This window comes from Pinus tabuliformis, chromosome 5_2 (assembly GCF_031772625.1).
Source record: "Pinus tabuliformis cultivar Carrire ecotype Pingquan chromosome 5_2, CPIR1, whole genome shotgun sequence".
Classification (NCBI taxonomy): domain Eukaryota; kingdom Viridiplantae; phylum Streptophyta; class Pinopsida; order Pinales; family Pinaceae; genus Pinus; species Pinus tabuliformis.
In genome coordinates, this window is record NC_142306.1 from 351,729,063 (window position 1) to 351,750,499 (window position 21,437).

The window sequence follows — 21,437 nt, forward strand, 5'->3', positions numbered from 1 at the left end:
TTTCTCTGCTCCTATCCTGCCTTTACACACAGTAATTTCCAACAAGATCTATTTCTCAATTTTTTATTACATGCTACCAGCTTCAAGCAAAATTTCTCATGAAATTGTATGTAAATCAAGGATGAAGGGAGCCATTTACTCTTTTTAAAAATATCTATGTGCATGCATGAGGGTTTGAAGACAATTTTGGGTCGCTATGGCCCTCTTTCACCCTTCAATTCCTCCTAAAGCTTCTTCTCGGCCCTCCTGTAGCAATTCATACCTTCCTATAGCTTCCTCTTGTAGCACCTACAAATAGAGTTTGAAACACCTCGGTGGCACCTTAAGCAGTATAATAACACTAGCTCATCCTTCCTCCATCTATTATTTTAGAAATGAGCGATGGTGCAAATGAAGTCAAACCTAGCTCATACAGTTTTGGTGACATGGCACATACACAAGTTTCCTTTTTTGAACTGCTATCCCCACTCCTTGCAATCATTACCCTTCTTAATTTGGATTTTCCACGTTGCATGAGTGAGGGAGTTAGCTGCACTTAACTAGTTAAGGGTGGCTAAGACTGTTGACCCATCCTTAGCTTATAAAACATCATCTCTCATGCATTGACAATAAATTTCTAACTATAATATGCTCACGAGAAGAGGTCAAGAATATTGCATACATGTACCTAGTTGACGGTTGTTGGAGAGGCATGCATATTGTTGTTGAGTTGATGATCAATCCATGGTCCTCCAGAGGTGTTAATTTCCTTGATTTGCTTGCTTTTGCACAGGTCTTCATAGATTGATGATTCTTTGACTAATAAAACTATCGTGTGTGCAAGTTTCTTCCCATTGTCCAATCTCTAACTGGTGGAGTGGATGGAATTTTTACTAAGGAAGGTGTTCCCCTTCTCAACTTCACAAATGGATTCATGATGCTCAAGGTGGATAGATCTTTTACTATGTTGGTGGAAAAAAATGATTCTGGGATTTTGATGTGACTCTACAGGGTGCTATAAGAGAAATTTCCCTCTTGTAGTAGTCACTTAATTCTTCTTCAAGACCTTATATTTCATCTGGAACTAAGGGAAAGTCAGAAAAGGTACAAGGACAAGACTAAAATCATCAGGAGGTGGTGTAGGTGGTGCTAAAATTGAAAGCAAAGCTTCTTTTATGTGTTTTTATGTATGGAAGAGCGGAATTTGAAGATGAATTTTGGCTAGATGGTGTGTATGGGTTATGAAAGTGGCATTTTGGGACCTCAATCAACCTTCCCTAAAGAATACATGACCTTTTGGCCTCTTTCTCCAATCAGATCTGTCTCTTATAGCAATTCTGGTCCCTCCTGTAGCATTTCAGGACAACCTCTTGTAGCAAAATTTTTTATACATATCTTCAAAATAGTAGAATAGACTGACCTGAAATGTTTTGAGCATGTTTCCATCACCCTTATGCACCTCCCGATAAAAATCTTGGCCAATGGATGCACGAATCTCGAGAAAAATTTAAAATGGTTGTAGGTGATGGAGGTAGATTTCTCGAAACATGTGCACTTAAATTTTCTGAAATTACTTGAGCATGTTACCATCATCGATTTTCATCTCCCCATGAAACATCTCAGCAAATGGATGCACAATTTTCAAGATATGATAAAAATAATTTTTTGTTCTGTGTATTTTGGCCTCCTGTAACGAAACAGAGTGCTCCTGTAGAATTTTAGGACATAAAGAAAAATGAATGAGAAACAATTGGAAATGATAGTTGGATGTTGGAAATGGATGAGGGTGATAGATTGACATGGATTTGTTTCTTTTGGATCATTTTAGAAAAGCAGGAGAAAGTCCAAGTTTGACTTCCTTTGACTAGATTTTTGACCAAAATTTTCTTTTGGTGACAACTTGTTTTTGCCTCTTGCAAAGATTGGAGATCACCTGCATTCATTAGAGAGACACATGGAGAAAATATTTTTTTCTTTTCATTTTTTCATTTTTTCTCTTTTAGGCCTACTAGCTACCTTAATTAGGTTTTCAACTAGTAGGTCTGCCTAGGCACCCCAAAGGAGGTTTTCACCTAGGATCTTTTATTTTTCTCCTTTTTATCTTTTTCCAACCCATTGACCACCTCATGGAGGTTTTCAATCAATGAGCCAATCTCAAGTGTCTCAAAGGAGTTTTCACTTGAGATTTTATTTTTCCTCTTATTTTTCATTTTTTAATTTTTTTTTTTTCTATCCTACTCTACTTGAAAAAACAAAATAATTTTCAATTGTAGGAATACTTCCAATGGAACCACTTGCATAATAGGATGACAAATAAAATCATGTGTAGGCTCGAAACATATGTTTTGACATGTACCTGAAAGTGAGATACCAACTGCTTTGAATGAGATGAGATAAAAAATTGTTGAAGAAGAGTGTGTTGTTGCAACTTAACAATTTTATGGAATCATATTTCAATATAGTTGTGATGCCTCTGGTCCAATTGCTGATTGGGATCATCTTGGATGTCTTCTTCTTCCATGAACTTTAGATCTTCTTCTTTTTTTATTATTCTCTTGAACGCATAGAGGATATAATGGTAAACATGATGTAACTTCCTCAATCTATGATTATGATGTCTTCTCTCCATCAAGTGCAACCCATGATCCTTTGGCCTCCTCATTTGAATCTTCTTCTTTTGGATGTTTTCCTTAAATGACATCAATAAAATCTCTTTTTTGCAATACCTTTCCTGATCTAAGATGAATACCATTGAGATCAAGATGATATATTTGGAAGTGTTTTACCTTAGCATTATAAGTGGGCTGAGCTACTTCCTTGTGTGGGTTTCAAAATGGTGGTATAGGTAGTTGAGTGGGAGTGGATCTTTGATATGGATGTGTTTGGGGTTCTGGTTATGGTGGAGGTGGATGGTTGGGATAACATGGATTTGGGTATGGAGGATATTGAGGAAAATATTGAGGATGTTGCGGATTTCTCCCATAAGTTCCTTGTCAACCTTGTTGGGAAGACTGGTTTTGGGGTTGAAATGGCCAAGGTTGCCAAGGAAAGGGTGTGTTCCAATTAATTTGAGATGGATGTTCATAATCTTGAAATTCTAAATTAGGTTCTTGCATCATACTAGGTTGACTAGGATGTCATGGTCCTCTTGGAGCTACATAACATCGCTGCTTTGGTGATTGACTTGCTCCATTTTCTCTTGGTAAACTCCCTTCAACCTTGGTAATGATGGGTAATATTTAACATCATGTGATTCTGCATGGATGACACAAATATCAACATCTTCTTTTTACTCATATTGAATTCTTAACATTTCTACTTGTTCGGATAGGTTTCTAAGAATTTTTGTTTTAAATTCATCAAATAAATTTCCAAGTTTAGCTTGACTTACCGATCTTGATGTTGATTACTTACTCTTGCCCTTCCTCTTGATATGTGCTTTCATGTTTCACAAATTTCTTTAAATGATAATTGGTATACATCACCTCTACTCATGAGATCAAGGAGATAAATCCACTCATCCCTAATTGTTCTAAGTAAGATGGTTTTTAGTGTGTCAGATCCTAAAAGATTTAGTTTTTCCCTCTTAACATTATACATGAATCTCTATCTTAGATCCTCAAGGCTCTCATCTTCTTTTTGATTCATTCTAAAGATTTATTCTTTAAGATCATGATATTTATATTTTTCTAGAAATATCTTTTGCATATCATTCCATGATCTTATTGAATTAGTCCTAAACTCATGAACCATTTAAGAGCTCTATCCTTCAATCTTTCTGGAAACAATCTCAATTTTTGAGTGTTTAATGCGTAACCATAAGATCTACAAATAATTTCAAATTCAAAGAGAAAGGTTTCCGGGTCCTCTGACCTCATACCATCAAAGTTGGGAAGGAGAGATGGAGGGATGTTCTTCATATGCACACTGACATCAATATCTTGAATGGGAACTCAAAGACGATCTTCTTCATTTTCATCATATCCATCCATGTCTTTTACATTCTCTTTCACCTCCTCTTCTTCTACTTGCAAAAGTGGATGGTGATGTGGCCCTTACTGTATCATGTGATCAAATGGGGGGGCAAGGGGGTTGGTGTTGGAGAAGTAATTTTAATTTCTTTTTTGAATAGGAATGCTAATGCAATGCAATTTTCTATTTTTGAAATGAAATATGCCTAATGAAAATATTTTATGTTTTTTCAGAAAGTAAAAGAAATGAATCAACTAGGGAAGTAAATGATGCATACTTTAACACCTCCCCAGCAACGACGCCAATAAGTGATGAGCCTCAGTATTGCAACAAGAATGCTACAACTCCCAAGGCTACCAATTTTATTATCAACCGGGGGTTCGTGAAAACTTAAGAGGTATCGGCACTATATGTGCAGCATACAACATGTCCTTCTTTTGTTGATCTAATACAGTAATGGAGTGAATGTCATGAAATTAAAAAATGGAATTGTTACTTTATTTGCAAGAATGGAAATGCTACTTTCTCAACTTGTGGATGCTAAATAATCAAATCATGAAAGGAAAAAGGTTAATCTACTTGCATAAAGAAAGCTATTTTATATTATATAATTCATCAAACTACTAATCAGAACTTTATGTACCATCTACCTACTTCACAGTTGCTTGTAAATCAGTAACCTACTTGCATCATACTTATCATAAAGAAAATAAGTCTACTCTATTTTTGCAGTGAATAAAAGGAAGGGTTGGAGTGGCTTAGTAGATTCCCCTGATCATAAAATACTAGATGGGGGTAATTATTCATCTATACTAAGTCATAGTTGCAGTGGGGATCAAAACTGATGAAGGAAAGTGGTGTTATAGGTTTTCTACAGGAAGGGACATATTTGCTACAAGAGAAGACAAAATTTCTAGAGGAGGAGATAACTCATTGAATGAGAAAGTAAATCAAATGAAAATGGGATGGGATGAAAAAATTTATTGAGTAGGATGTCTTAAGTCTCCATTCCAAGTGGAATCACTCCAAAATACCCTTGTTCACACGTGCTAAAAAATAGAAGAAAATCACTAGTCTAAAATCTAGAAATTCAAGAACTAGTGAGTTAGTTAACCTATCAAATGCCTAACCTAATCAAGTGAAAATGCAATGGGGTAATTTTTTTTATTGAATTGAATGTTTTTATGATCTCATTTAAGTGGAATCAACTCAAATGAATCTCATTAACATGTTCTAAAAAACAGCAGAAAATTACTACTATTTGGCTACAAGGACTTCTAGAAATTATAGATTCCTGAACTAGTAACCCAATTGAAGTAGATCAATGATGAAGATGAAATTTTAAAGCTATTTTAAGGATGCATAATTATTGTGACTCTGTGAATGACCTAAAAAATAACGTACTTCAATAATTTAACTCAATCCTACAACAAAAGAAGTATTAATACTAAATGTAGAAATATGAAAAACAAGAATAAGAGATGCATGTGAATAAGAAGTAAAAAGAAGAAAAATAAATTATACAAAAGGCTCTGAGGCTCCTAGGATGGCCAAGCCCAAGGATACTTAGATTAATATGAAGTATACCAAGCATTAGAACCTAAAAATGACACAAAACTTCATTATTTGAATCAATCCAAGTACATCCCTGCTAGAAATGAAAGTGGAGCTACACAAATACAAGTTTTCTCCATGAGAAGACTAAGAAAAATTCCCCCCCAGAGAAAAAATTGAATTTATATTTATAAAAATGATGAGTAAGAATTCTCCTTTAAAGGAGTAATATTCCCCCTCCAAAATCCCTCAAATAGTGGATCTAGTTTCCAACACTAGGAATATGCATTAAATGACAGGGAACACATTCCTAGATTTTCTCAATCACTAGAGCTCCATAATTTGTGCAATGGTTTCATAATATCCTCTTGATTTATTATCTAATATTGATCCTCCTATAGTAGGGAGAAAGTCCCTAGATTATCTCCTCCTCCAAATCTTCATAATCTGCTCAATATTCTCACAATATTCTACAAAAATAAATAATATTAGGCACAAATATGTAATTATCCATAAACCTTCCTAATGAAACTACTAAAGTTAAAAGTATGCAATATAATGAAAAAAGAAAGGTTTAATTTGTTGAAGGATGGCCATATGGGCCTTAATTTATCTCTAATTTGGAGGCACATCACTAACCGCTCTTGAAGGTGGGAATAAGAAAGATATCTAAGAAAATGGATAGTGACCATGGGTAATGCCCCCGATTATAGGTGTTGAATTTGTAGGGAAAGAGTGTTGAGGAGCAGGCTACTAGAAAGGGGGGCCAAGCGTTTGAGAAGCTCGAGATCCAGACAACATTCATAGTTGAGAGGTGATGGTGTAATGACGATAAGAGATGGGCCATAATATGATCAAAGTAAGGAGGAGTCTTTATATACCTTGAGGCTGATCTTAGTCAAAGAAGGCATAGTGTGGTTTCCAACCATCAAGGAAATAAAATTCTTAGGATGAACCTAAAGCTTAGGATTGTAGTATGTAAGTTGGTCAATGGTGAAAATATTCCCATTATGAGTGAAGTTCAAGTTATTGTAGATGGAAGACAAAACCACCTTCATGGTGTACATGAAACTATGTGCTAACAAGAAATTATAGTCTAAAGGGTTGTTAATAACCTCCATGTCAATCAAGACTTACTTGTTAGCTAACTTAAGATGATAGTTTTAGTACAATCCTTTCAATTGCAAGTGGAGACCATCATATGCTCATAATATGAGTTTAGATGGTAAGAGTTCAGGTAATACGAACTTTCATTAGACATGGGTTAACATCATGCATGCAAACACCCATTCATCAATGATGCATCACTAGATTATGGAATTATTAGAACTTGGAAAGAAAAAAATGGGGGCAGACAAAGAGTATATTCCTTATTGACATTGAAGAAGTTCATAATCATTAGAAGGATCCACAATGTCCAAAGTAGAGAGTAAAGCCTTTGTTAGCTATACTACTAGTGTAACCCCTTATTGTTATTAGTACAAACCCCTTATTATATTGTTGTGCCCATGTAGTCCCCATATTGTTATTATTGTGCCTCATAGAAGCCCACTATTGTTATTATTATTCCCTTACATTATTATTGTTATGTCGGCTCTGATTATATTATGACCCCTTAAACTCTTATATATAGAAAAGAGGTCTTGTCATTTGTATCATCCAAGAATTATTAATTTATGTAATGTGAAGGAGGTTTCCCCCTCGAAGAGACTGATTTCTAAGGCATTCATCTATCTTTTCTATCTTTTTGTGAGTTGGTTTCATAACATTTGGTATCAAAGCTTAGGATTCTAGGGTTTTGCTGCTCCAAACAGGTCATCATGGAATTCTTGCTATAAATTGTTTTCAATGCAGTTTCAAAAGCTAACCAAAAAACCCATTTGATAATAACTCGGTCTGAACCTTGCGTCCGAATTTCAGATCTTGTCTAGCTATATTTTCAGAGATATGATATGAGGAATTTAGGGTTTTTGCAAGCTCCAGAATTTCATCTAAAACAAGTCATCGTGGAAGTTTCGATATAACTTGTTCACTACAAAGTTTCATAAGCTAAAAAAGATCATTTGAGAAGAAAGCGGTTTGAACCTCGAGTCTGAATTTCAGATCTTGTCTCACTATATTTTCGGATATATGATCTGAGCAAGTTATGGCTTTTGCAGACTCCCGAATTACATCTTAAACAGGTGACCTTGGGAAAATCGTCATAACTTTCTCTCTGAGCATCAGATTGAAATTTCCTAAGAAGTTACAGAAAGAAGACGGGCTGTAGTTTTCTGTTTATATTTTTCAGATCCGAAGGTCACAACAGTGACACGTGGCACTTCATACAAGTTCACTCTTTTGAAAAGGTATATAATCAGGTCATCTTTGGAGATTATGCATAACTATTTCTTGGAGAATCCAATTTCGATCAGACTAGTGGCATTGGAAAGAGGACGCAGAGGGATACTGCAGGTCGTGATTTTAGAACTGGGAAATCTGAAATTACAGAGTTACATTTGTTTCAAGATTGAGCTCCTAAAATCAAGAAAAGGAAATATGAGGAAGTTTGATGGCAAGGATCCGGTAAATTGGATACTACAGATGGAGAAATATTTTGATCTACAGGGTGTACCACTGTTACAAAAGGTACGTATTGCATCTAATTATTTAGAACCAATTTTTATGGTATAAAGGGCTTTGTTATTGTAAACCACTTGTCACATGGTCAATTTTCATGGAGGAAATGATAGCACATTATGAGGATACAAAGAGAAACACCTTCTTTAGCCAATTGATATATCTCAAACAAAAGGGTTCAATGGCAAAGCATATTGAGGACTTCCAAAAATTGAATATAAGGGTAAATTATATTCCAGAGAAGAAAATGGTTGATGTCTTCATAGGGACTTTAAGGGATAACATTCAACATGAGGTTCATCTTTGGGAACCTGATTCATTGGAGAAGGCATTCAGGTTGGCAAGAAAAATTGAAAGAGAATTTATGGAAACAAGGAATCCCACCACTCCTGAATATAACTATGGAAGTGTTTTTTCTCCTAGCCTTCCACAACCTACAAGGTTTACACCACAACAATTAGAAGAAAAAAGAGAAAAAGGGCTTCGTTACAATTGTGATAGAAAATACACTAAAGGTCATAAGTGTGCTGAGAAGAAATTATTTTACATATATATTATGAAGATGAGGAAGAAAAGGATTGAGAAACATCAAAAGAAGAGGATATACACCAGGAACCCACCCCAGAGAAAGAAGAAATGATTCCGACCATATCTTGTAAAGCATTGGGAAGAATTACCACTCCTCAAACTCTCAAGATAGAAGGACATATCAAGAAGAAAAAGGTTCAAGAAGTGAAAGATCACATTGAGAAAGAAGAAATGAATCCGACCATATATTGTAATGCATTCGCCGGAATTACCACTCCTCAAACTATCAATATAGAAGGACATATCAAGAAGAAAAATGTTCAAGAAGTGAAAGATAAAATCAAGCATCAAGAAATGAATCTAACCATATCTTGTAATGCATTGGAAGAAATTACCACTCCTCAAACTATCAAGATAGAAGGACATATCAAGAAGAGAAAGGTAATAGTGTTGATTGATTCAGGCAGTGCCCATAATTTTATTTATTGTAAGATAGCCAAGGAATTGAATTGCTTCCTATATCCAGGACCAACGGGTCAAGTGATAGTTGCAAGTGGAGGAACCATAAATTGCTCTGGAAAGTGCCATAATATCAAGCTATCCATGGGAGAATATGTATTGAATATCCCAATGCTTTCCATTACAATTGGTGGTGTTGATGTTTTACTAGGAGTCCAATGGCTACAATCTTTGGGTGCGCTAGCTTTTAAATTTCAAGAATTTTTCTTGAAATTTTTTTAGGAAGGAAAGGAAGTTGAATTGAGGGGTATCGAAGGGAAACCGGGAAAGATAATCAACTCTAACAGCATGAAAAATCTTCTAAATAAAGAACAACGGGGCGTAATTGCACAATTATGTTCACTAGAGGATCCCACATCAAAATCATGTATTTCTCTAGATCTCCAAAACGTTTTGGACAATCATTCCAAGGTACCTATTCGTGATCATGATCATGCTATTCGTTTGATTCCAGGAAGTGTTCCTCCAAACATCAGGCCTTACAGATATCCATATGCCCAAAGGAGTGGGAACTCATTCAAAAGTTGCAAAAGATCCCAGTTCAAATAGTATTGTGAGAAATTGACAAGGAAAGAAAAATCATGTTGGAACCTAAAGCAACCACAGAACCGAGAAATCGACAACTACAAAATAGATCAATTTCAGAGTATCTCATAAAGTTTAAGAACTTACCCACTGAAGATTCCACATGGGAGGACAATAGTTTATACAAAAGCATCAAGAACTACTCAAGCATTTAGGACAACACTTTTTGAAGGAGAGGGGCATGTTAGCTCCCTATACTAATAGTGTTACCCCTTATTGTTATTAGTACAACCCCCTTATTATATTGTTGTTCCCATGTAGTCCCCATATTGTTATTATTCTGCCCCATAGAAGCCCACTATTGTTATTATTGTGCCCTTACATTATTATTGTTATGTCAGCTCTGATTATATTATGACCCCTTAGACTCCTATATATAGAAAGGAGGTCATGTCATTTGTATCATCCAAGAATTATTCATTTATGTAAAGTAAAGGAGGTTGCCCCCTCGAAGAGGCTGATTTCTAAGGCATTCATCTATCTTTTCTATCTTTTTGTGAGCTAGTTTCATAACAGCTTTACATTGTGAAGCACTTTTCTAGAGGACATACAGAGCTAACATGGTGGCAGGGGACTATTCCAATTCATCTACCATGTTATAGTTATGGGAGTCCCATGTAAGTGACTTGGTAGCATTTCAACATAACATTCCCTTGGTGATATTAAGTTGTGCCTTCACCATTGGTTTATGGATTTGTAGGATGTCATTTGTTGATGAAAATGGATTTTTGGATGGTGGCATTAAGTTTAAGGTGGAGGACCGTATTGATGAAATTGAGTGGAGAGATTGATATCGGTGGAATCCATAATTAGGATATGATAGGAACAATTCCTCATTTGATTGAGAGGTGGAATAGGGGGAACAATTTGGCCATCATTGGTGGCCACATATCCCTAGCTAGGAAATGGGTTCTAAAGCATGGCCAACTATGAAGGTGGTCGAGCTAAGGTAGAAGGTGTATGGTTACCTCACTTAGAAGTCTCTTAAGTTTCCCATAACCTATGAATCTCAAGGAGGATATGGAACTCATATGTATAATTTCCATAAGTACCATAACAAGCCCCAAGGATTATTAATTTGAATAATCTATTTTTTCTTGGGTTGATTTCCTAGGTACTGGTTTATGGTATTCAAATTTCCTTCAAGGTTGTTATTGGGTTGTTGGTCTAGGTTGCCAATGTTTCCCTAATTTTGGGAATTTTTTTTTCCCTTCCCCTTATTCCTTTTCTTCAAATTACGGAATTTGTTGACATTTTGTTGAGCATACACTTGACCTTGTTGAGGTGGTGCATGATGAGGTCTGGGAGCTTGAGATGTTGGTTCTAGAAGGGGTAGGACACTTGGTTGGGGGAATGAATAATAAGGGTCCACTATTACACTTTAGTAGGTGGGAGTACAATATTTCCTAGGAATAATATGATGTGAATGGATATATCCATATGAGGTACTAGTACACCCTTGTGAGGAAACATAAGAAGGATCGTGCAGGGAATAAGTGTAAGAGGTAATGGTTTCCCCATGGGGCTAACCATATTCCATTTTTCCTAATGGACATGGAGAAGATTTGTGATATGCGATAGATCCAATCATGCCATATGCATCATGTGATGCCATTGATGTTGAAGTGTCACCTAAGCAAGAGTGTGGGGCATCAAGTATGTTGGTGTATAGATAGCTTTATTAGGCATATATTAGATTGTACTGCTTGGCCTTCTGAATGGCCTCTTCCTTAGTTCTATGTAATGTTGATGAAACATCCTTGGAAATGGGAAGAATGAGGGATTTCAAAAGCGGATCCATAAAGAATCAATAATTAAGCTCCAAAGCCTTTCACAAGCTCTATTATATACACCACTCTTGAATGTGGTAAGTAATGTGGGTTTAATGGTCTTATGACATGAGGTTGAAATCTCAATGTTCATATCATGGTGCATAGGTAATTAAAAGTATTAAAGGAAAACATTCACAATAGTTGCAAAGATATGATGAGTGCCACGAAGTTGGTGAAGATACAATTTTTTTGCAACAACCATAAGTGTGCATTGAAATAGATGAAGGTGAATTGAATCTTCCATGATGGATTTTGAGGAACACCACATGTAGAATGATTAAATATGGTTAGTGGGATCCTCTCTTGAATTCCCCTCAAACTTTGAGATATCCAAGGGAAGCTTGGTTGGCATTAGGGGCCATGTTGTATCATGAAGGAAAGGGGAATTAATGATCTAGCTCAAATAAGGTAGATTCAAGCTAGACATGAATGAAATAAATGGTTGAGACACATTTTTTCTTGTAGGGGTCTCTACATTGGTTCCAACATTGGGACTAACATTAGTTCTGGAATTAGTACTGGTATTGCCTCCATTGTTTGCACCAACATTGGGATCAAAATTTCTACCAAGGTTGACACATTCTATGTTAGTGGGTTGGGTTGAGTTGAACTAGAGGAGGAGGAACAATTGGATGAATAAGAAGAGTTAGAGCTTAAACGTGGGCTAGGGGGAGGGACTCTGACTTATCAAACAAGTGTAACTAATCATTTGAGATGAAAAATGAGGGTGAAGGTATCTCATCTCTGTGGTTGGTGTAGCCTCATCCTACAAAAGAAAAAGAATCTAGCTTAATAGATCAACTACTCCTCAAAAAATCCCTGGATTGAATTTCAAAATGGCCTTCCAAACACCCTAGATACTAAATGATTAGAGCCGACAAGGTTGAGTGAAGATATCTAATATAATTACCATTAGGGATGTTAGGTGATGAAATTTGGCAGACCCGCAAACATTTTTCCCCGGTGTCGTTTCTTCCCACAACCAACACCTATAGGTTAGTTTTCCCACAAGATTTTCCACTAAGGTTACCTTTGTCCAATGGAGGCAAGAGAATCTCAGCCTCTGGGTGCCAAATTTCGAACTAGATTCTTGACAAAGAGTTGAGAGTGTCAAAGGAAACCAATAGTATTTGTAGTCTAAGTGTTAAGGGACAAATTCCCCTAGGGTCTTTGGGTTGAAACTGTAGGAATTTACAGGGTAAGTTCCTCAGACAGAACACCAAAGGACACTGCTCACAAACAGATCACAGATCAATACACTAGTATTTTGACGTGGTGAAAACCCTCAAAGAGGGAAACAGTCCATGGCCTGAGCCAACACGGCCACTTTAGGCAATTTATTAATAAAAGAATGAAAATTTACATATGCTTCTCTCATAGATGGATTAACCTACAAATGACCCTCCATGCTCTTTAAATAGAGATCATGGATCAATCAGGTGTTAAGCCACGGATCAAGTGTCGGTAATACCGAGGAGAGAATGAACCGTCGGATCACTACATATCGTGACCGTCGGATTGTAAGTTACAAAATGTACATAGTAAAGAAACACACTTTACCTAACTCTATACCTAACTCTATACTAGACCAAGTTGTACTTAACTATTTCCTATGTGTTGGAATATCCTAACATCCCCCCTTAAGAACAACTTGGGATAGGATTGAAGGATTTACAAATATGACACAATAGGTGAAGGAAGGAGGGACTAGAGCCTATCCCCCCTTAGTGACAACTTCCTGAACTCCAACCATAAATCGAAGTTTAGAGAACTTCGCCTCTGTGAGAGCCTTTGTAAAGATGTCTGCAACTTGATCATCTGTTGAACAATATTGCACTTCAAGAACCTGGTCGTGAATGAGCTTTCTGATGAAGTGCATGTGCAGTTCAATGTGTTTGCTACGCTGATGTTGGACTGGATCTTTGCATAGCTGAATGGCACTTTGATTATCACACCAAAGTGTAGTCGGATGCTGCTGCTGAAAGCCAAACTCTGACAGGATCTGACGAAGCCACAAGGCTTCCTTACTAGCTTCTACAGCACCACGATACTCTGCTTCTGCTGAAGAAAGAGAAATGGCACCTTGTTTCTTGCAAGCCCATGTAATAGGTCCTGAACCAAGAGTGAACACATAACCTACAGTAGACTTCCGATCATCAGGGTCACCAGCCCAATCGAAATCAGTGAAACCAACCAATAGAGGAGCTGCTTCGGCACTGTAATGAATCCCAAACTGAACTGTACCTCGAACATAACGAAGTATTCTTTTAGCTGCTTTCCAATGACTTTCATGTGGGTTTTGCATAAACCGAGCAACAAGGCCAACGACAAAGGAAAGGTCAGGACGAGTATGGGTTAGATACAAAAGTTTTCCTACAAGTTGACAGTATAAGGTAGCATCAACTTCAGGAGAAGTACAAGTGAATGAAAGTTTGACTCCAGACTGAAAGGGAGAAGGGGATGGCTTCCAGTCTTCCATGTGAAAATGGCGTAGAATATCACAGGCATACTTGGACTGAGAAAGGGAAATACCTTCCTTGGATTGCAAGACTTGAAGACCGAGAAAATAATGTAAGTGTCCTAAGTCTGTCATTTCAAACTTCCTTTTAAGTCTAGACTTCACATGGTTTATAAGGTTGGGATCACTACCAGTCAGGATAAGATCATCAACATAAAGAACAAGAATGATAAGAGACTTGACCACTTTCTTGGTGTAGACAATATTGTCAGAATGACACCTAGAGAAGCCAGATTCTAAAAGAAAGTTATCCATTTTGGCATACCAAGCTCAAGGAGCTTGCTTGAGACCATAAAGGGATTTCTTAAGCCGACATACAAGGCTGGAGTCTGTTTGTATAAAGCCAATAGGTTGTTCCATATAGATTTCTTCATGCAAGTCCCCATGCAGGAAGGCGGATTTAACATCCATCTGATGGACTTCCCATTTGAAAGAGGCAACAAGGGAAAGGACAAGGCGGATAGAGTTCATTTTGGCAACAGGGGAGAAGGTTTCAGTATAGTCAATGCCTTCAACTTGTGAAAAACCCTTAGCAACAAGACGAGCTTTATGTTTATCAACTTTCCCATCTGGTCCATACTTGGTTCTATAAACCCATTTGCATCTAACAAGTTTTCGTCCCTTTGGTAGAGGAACAAGATCCCATGTATCATTTGCCAATAATGAATGATATTCTTCATTCATAACTGCTTCCCAATCTGGATGGCCTAAAGCTTCTGCAAAGGTGTCAGGATCATAATTCACTGAAGCTTGAGCCAGTAAAGAAGAGGCTCTCTCAAACTGAGAATGTGTACGTCGCTGATCTGTAGGATCACCGGCAAGATCACCTGCTGCATCCCGAGTAGCACGGACCCATTTTGGAAGCTGAGGAGCTGAAGGAGGATCCTAAGAAGGTGGGGGAGGATTTTCATCCTCGCTTTCATCATCTGAAGAAGAAATATTTTCAAAAGTAGAAGAGATAGGGAGAGGTGGCACATCCGCCGAACTAGGCTCGCAGGCCGATATATTTTCAACAAACTTTACATCTCTTCTAATGATAAAATTTTTGGGCTTAAGTGGAATAAGTATATATCCTTTGACATCTTCAGAATATCCAACAAAAATACATTTTTCACTCTTAGGTTCTAAAGCTTTATGTTTCTCATCTGGAATATGGGCCCATGCTTCACTTCCAAAAACACGAAAGTGACTTACATCTGGTTTGATTGAGCTCCATGCTTCTTCTGGAGTGATATTCTTTAAAACCTTAGTAGGAGTGCGATTTATTATGTAATTTGCACAGTTAATTGCTTCCGCCCAATAATTAAGACTAAGTCCTTTAGATTGAAGCATACAATTAGCCATTTCCTTTAAGGTGCGATTCTTCCTTTCAACTACACCATTTTGTTGTGGAGTATATGGAACAGTATGTTGCATTTGAATTCCATTCTCAGTGCAAAAGTTGATGAATGTGTTTTTAACATATTCTCCGCCATTATTAGATCTTAGATTAAGAATTTGATGTCCATATTGTTTTTCAACAAAGGCCTTAAAGGCCAAGAACATGTTAAATAATTCACTCTTGAGTTTTAAGAAGTATACCCAAGTGCGTCTGGAGAAATCATCAATGAAAGTTAAGAAATACTTGTAGCCAAAGAATGAAGCAACTGGAAGTGGACCACATAAATCACTATGCACGAGCTGTAAAGGGGCTGAGGCGTGCCAAGAGGCACGTTTTTCAAAACTGTCCCGATGATGTTTTCCGAGTACACATCCAGAACAAACACCATCTCTGCAAGATACCATTGGAAGACCTGTCACCATATTTTCTTTACATAGATTCTGAAGAGAGTGATAGTTTAAGTGACCAAATCGCTCATGCCAAATTTTGCTCACTTCATCATTATGAGCAACAAATACTGAGGGAAGATTTGATGACCCAAAGTTGTGAAACTTATACAACCTTGTAGAATCATCAGCAATGCTAGTAGCTAAAATCTATCTAGGATCTCTTAGGTCCTTAACTACAACATCGTGAGGTGAAAATTCAACGATTTTACCTTCACCTGAATGGGTTATCTGATATACAGATAGAAGGTTGCAGGATAAGGTTGGAACACGTAATACATCATTAAACTGACCATTGTCTAGATGAACAGTTCCAGTCCCTACAACACTAAGAGATCTATCATCACCAACATATATATTTTTGGTGTTACAATCATTTAAAGAAGAAAACATGGCTTTGTTTTTGGCCATGTGATAAGAAGCTCCAGAATCAATGAGCCACTCATGAGAATGAGAAGAAGAAGATGCATTTAGTGCATAGCCAGACCAAGATGCTTGACAACCACATGCAGAAAGTGCCATTCTTGAAGATGAAGTTGAAGTTGAATATTGCTCCAAATGGATGTTATGCTTCTTCATTGCTGCTTCCAAGGCTTCCATCTTCTTAAAGCATTTGGATTCTAAGTGGCCATCTCGATTACAAAAGTTGCAATGTCTATCAGTCTTCTTCCCTTTTTTTTTATTTGTCTTATCATTTTGTTGAAATGATTTTTCATTTTGAGGCTGAAATTGCTTAGGACCCTTGTTTGGTTTAGGACCATTCTTTTTAGGGTACAACTTCTTAGGATTCTTTGGATTTGGTTGTTGCTGGATGGCTAACGCTTTCTTAGAAGAGTTTCCAAGATGAAGAAGACCAAGGTGTAAGAGTTTTTCTTGTTCTCTTATTAAAGAATCACAAAAGGAATCAAAGGAAGGGGACTTGTAGGTTTGTCCTTGAGAAATGAAGGCTTCTCTTATAGAATGGAAGGTGGAAACAAACACAGAATAGGCTGGTCCAAACTTAGTAATAATGGAGTAGATAAGGCTACTATCTTCTTTCTTAACCTTAACACCTTCCAAGAGAAGTCTAAGGGTGTTGAACTTGGACAAAAAATCTTCAATGCAAGAAAAATTATTGGGGTCCAATGTAAGCAATTCATTTTCAAGTTGATGGGCTTTAAGTTCATTTTTAATTCCAAAGACTTTAGTAATCTATTTCATTGCTTCATCAGGAGTATCAAGTTCTGCAATATGGAATCTAAGATCTGGAGAAATAGACATCCCTATCAACCCACGTGCTTGGTCTTGCCTATTTTCCCATTTAGCTGCCTTGTCTTCATCTTTCGATTTGGTCTCTTGGCCTATGGCTATTCTGTAAAGACCTTTACTTCTAAGTAAATCCACAATGTAGGACCACCCTTGGAAGTAGTTGGTGTTGTCAAGAATAACTTGGCATGGACTTTCCATTTAAAAAAAAACTGAAGCTATAGATGTTGAAACTAAGTGTTTCAATGGAAAGATCTCAAAAAATTAGGCTGTTTAAAAAAAAACGGTTCTGAAAATGGCTTCTGGATGAAGAAGTTATGGCTTTTTGAAGAAAATTTGATGAAGTCGCTGACGAAGTGCGGGAATGTGCGGAAATGAAAAATGCGCCCCCACAAAATGGAGACTTGAACCCAAGACCTCTACTCTCATAAATTAGCTTTGCACCAAGTGAGCTATACAAAAAGTTTGAGAGAGAGAGAGAGAGAGACAGGGGGGTTGATGCTTTGGGTTGCGTGCTTGCTTTGAGAAAGCTCTTTTTCCTTACAAAACAAAAAACACAAAACCCAACACGGACATACAAAAAAAATGAACCTTGCGGCTCGAAGTTAGCTTTAGCTGGAAACTAGATATTTTCAAAAACAAACCTTGTGGCTCAAAGTTAGCTTTAGCCGGAAACTAAATATTTTCCTCAATGTTTCTGATTTTTCGAGATCACACTAAGGCGCAGCGGAAAAGAGCATACGCATGAGAAAAATCCTTCCTTTCTGTTTCTGATTTTCCCAGATCGCACAGAGTCACAGGGCAAAGAGCATACGCAGAAATGAAAGGTATAGATCTGGTAATAAAAAAGGCTAAATAAACCGAAACCGAAATAAACAAAGAGAAAATGACTGTAAACTGCAAATAAACACTGTATACCTCCAGATCTTAAAAATGACGCAGCTAGGGCTACCGGAAACCTTTTCGCGTGAAACGAAAGGGGTTCCTCACTAGAACAGATGCTCCCAACACAACAGAGCAGTCCTCTCGGCCTGAAAGCAGTCAGAAACAGTAGATCTAGGAAACAATTGTCGGATGCAGTTCTACCGGCTTCAGATTTGGATCACCAACGAACGCGGCCCTCAAATAGCTCCGATACCATGTAGGAATTTACAGGGTAAGTTCCTCAGATAGAACACCAAAGGACACCACTCACAAATAGATCACAGATCAATACACCAGTATTTTGATGTGGTTAAAACCCTCAAAGAGGGAAACAGTCCACGCCCTGAGCCAATGCGGCCACTTCAGGCAATTTATTAATAAAAGAATGAAAATTTACATATGCTTCTCTCATAGATGGATTACCCTACAAATGACCCTCCATGCTCTTTAAATAGAGATCATGGACCAATCGGGTGTCAAGCCACGGATCAAGTGTCCGTAATACCGAGGAGAGAATGAACCGTCGGATCACTACATATCGTGACTGTCAGATTGTAAGTTACAAAATGTACATAGTAAGGAAACACACTTTACCTAGCTCTATACCTAACTCTATACTAGACCAAGTTTTACTTAACTATTTCCTATGTGTCGGAATATCCTAACAGAAACCCTAGCAGATCAGAGGTTGCCTATATAGAGAAACACACATTCCATACAACCATAATGCAAATATAAGCAAACTATACGATAAGGGGCGTACCTAGGGGTCCTTCGTTTGAGAAGAGCCTTCCAGGGTCCAAAGCCTTCTTGGAGTTCCTTTTGCTCCTTCAACCTACAAAACGATCAATTCAAGAAAGTACAGTAGTATATGGACTAAACATTATAAAGAAATCATCTTCATAGTATATTGAAAAGTAGTTAGTTATGCAATTAAACAACCTTTCATATATGAATCATAACATGGATATCATAAACATGAAGAAGATTTATATCAGGAACAAAGACAAGTTCTTCTTTTATTATAGACAAACAAAGTACAGAAAGGAATAATTTCACTTGATTCGTCCTTTCGCAGGCTCCAACCAGAACTGTCCTCCAGATTCGTCCAGTCTCAAGCCTTTAACAAACTCCTTCCATGACTTACTCCATGATATCACAAGTAGTAAATAGACATCATCACACAAGGAAACAAAGGTTTCCTGTAAGTAGGGGAAGTTCAGGAGGCACAAGGATCTTCAGACCTGGTCAGGGAAATCTAAGCATAATAACCCTTGTCTCTCTTCTCTCCTCCCTTAGGCCTTCCCATTGAAGCCTTTTTATACTTCTCCCAAAGTAGTTTTTTAGTTGGGAACAATTGGGCCACGGGCACTAACAGGTAATCAGCAGGTAAAACCCGCGATCTCCGCCCGAAATTAAGGAGATTTATTTTTTTTAAAGTGTTTTAAGACATATACACGGGTTGGGTATGCAACGACCCGTGTACACACACGTTTATCTCAGGGCAATGTCGTGTATAGGGAATAAAACACTGTTTTTTTAATTTTGGACCAGGTCTGGAAGGAAGGGTTGCCCTAGGCCATGAGTGCAGCATCACAAACCTCAAGAGTGAGATTTGGAGCTATAACAGATTCCCCCTAATATATGAGGTTAGAAGGGGTATATGATGGCCGAAATGTATTAAGCAAGTACATGGAAAGGAAATCTGTCAAAAACTGAGAAGGAATTCACCAGAGTTCAGCCTACCAAGCCACAAAAGGAGATCAGAAAGACACACTGTCTGAAGCAGGCATACCCATGCTTAGAGAAAGTAAAGCATGCCTGCATATCAAGTACAAGCATATCCACTAAGTATACAATTATAAAGAACTAGAAAACACATAATGGATCATCTGATCACGATCGAACAAGTACATGTCTGAATATCACATATAAGAATGTCAATGATGCTGAAGAATGAACCGGATCACTGATATCAAAGACTGATCACAAAAGGTACCAAATAAACATGATGGAATAGGATGGTACTACACTGCAAACTCAGGTGCCAGCATATAGAATGTCGCCATGACTGACTACAACATATAAAGTGGAGTGGTATCAACTAGCAGCAACAGGAGCAACTGCCAAGTGAACCACTGAACGCTGATACAACCTGAGGTCTTCACCGACCACTATGGTACATTTCTACACCATGGGAATAAATGATCTGAAGTCGACCATGTGAGAAATAATTTGATTACAGGTCATTGATGTCTATTGTTAACAAACGTGAGACCACTCGCCGATAATGATAATGACCGTCAAGGTACCCAATACAATCTAACAAGTGTGAATAAATGAGTTGGAGTCGAACCCCTCTAAGAATCTATCAATCAGGAGACAATGATGGTTTCCCACTGTCGATAGAGAAGGATCTGCCACTAATGACTGCAAACCCCAAGGTACTGCCATATGGACTCTAGATCTTTGCCCCAGAGCAATGAGTTGTAGTCGATAGGGAAAGATCTACTAGAAGGAAGGCATTAAGGCATCCTTCATCAATCTAGCGCGAGTGTAACCCATAGGCCAATAATGTCGAAGGAATCGGATGAAAAATATGTAGTAACCCAACCGAAGTATGTTTCTGACATACACAAGATGTGGCTAGTGCACGACAGAAACCCTCTGAACCAACCAATAATGAAAGTTGACACAGAGGCGAGGTATCCACCAATAAGGTCAAATGGAAACCAAGGTAATACACGAATCCCAATGTGTGATAATGTAACCTGATGTCGAACACAAGGGAGACCTATCAATAATGAAGATAGGGCCAGGGTGCAACTCTAGGCCTGTCCTTAGAGCAAGATGTCGTCGTCAATAAGGACAAGACCCGCCAGCAAGAAGTCAATGGGGACCTTCTCAAACCGGCACAAGTAAAGGACCAATATAGCTGATGTGATGATAAACATGATACTAAAAATTAGGGATGGCCGACTGGAAAATGAGTCAAGAGACATCGCAGAGAGGCCAACTCAGGCTAACTTCCCTTGAAGAAAAGCACGACTCAATGTGACTATATGGCAGCATATGATGACTCTGTATAAGTTCATCGTGCAGGAGGCACGAACGAACCCTCCATATGATTGGAAGAGATAACCAATTGGGGGAGAACTGACTCAATAACAAGGTTAAGGCGTACCTAAGTCAAACTAAATCCCACCCAGACAGAGGAGACTTTGTTTTGAGTGCTTTGTTCAAGAGTGACATGACTGACTCTAGCTGCCAACAATAGATGGAAACATTGTCCCGTTCCCGCTCTTTTTTTTTGGAATATATAATTTTTTTGTCTT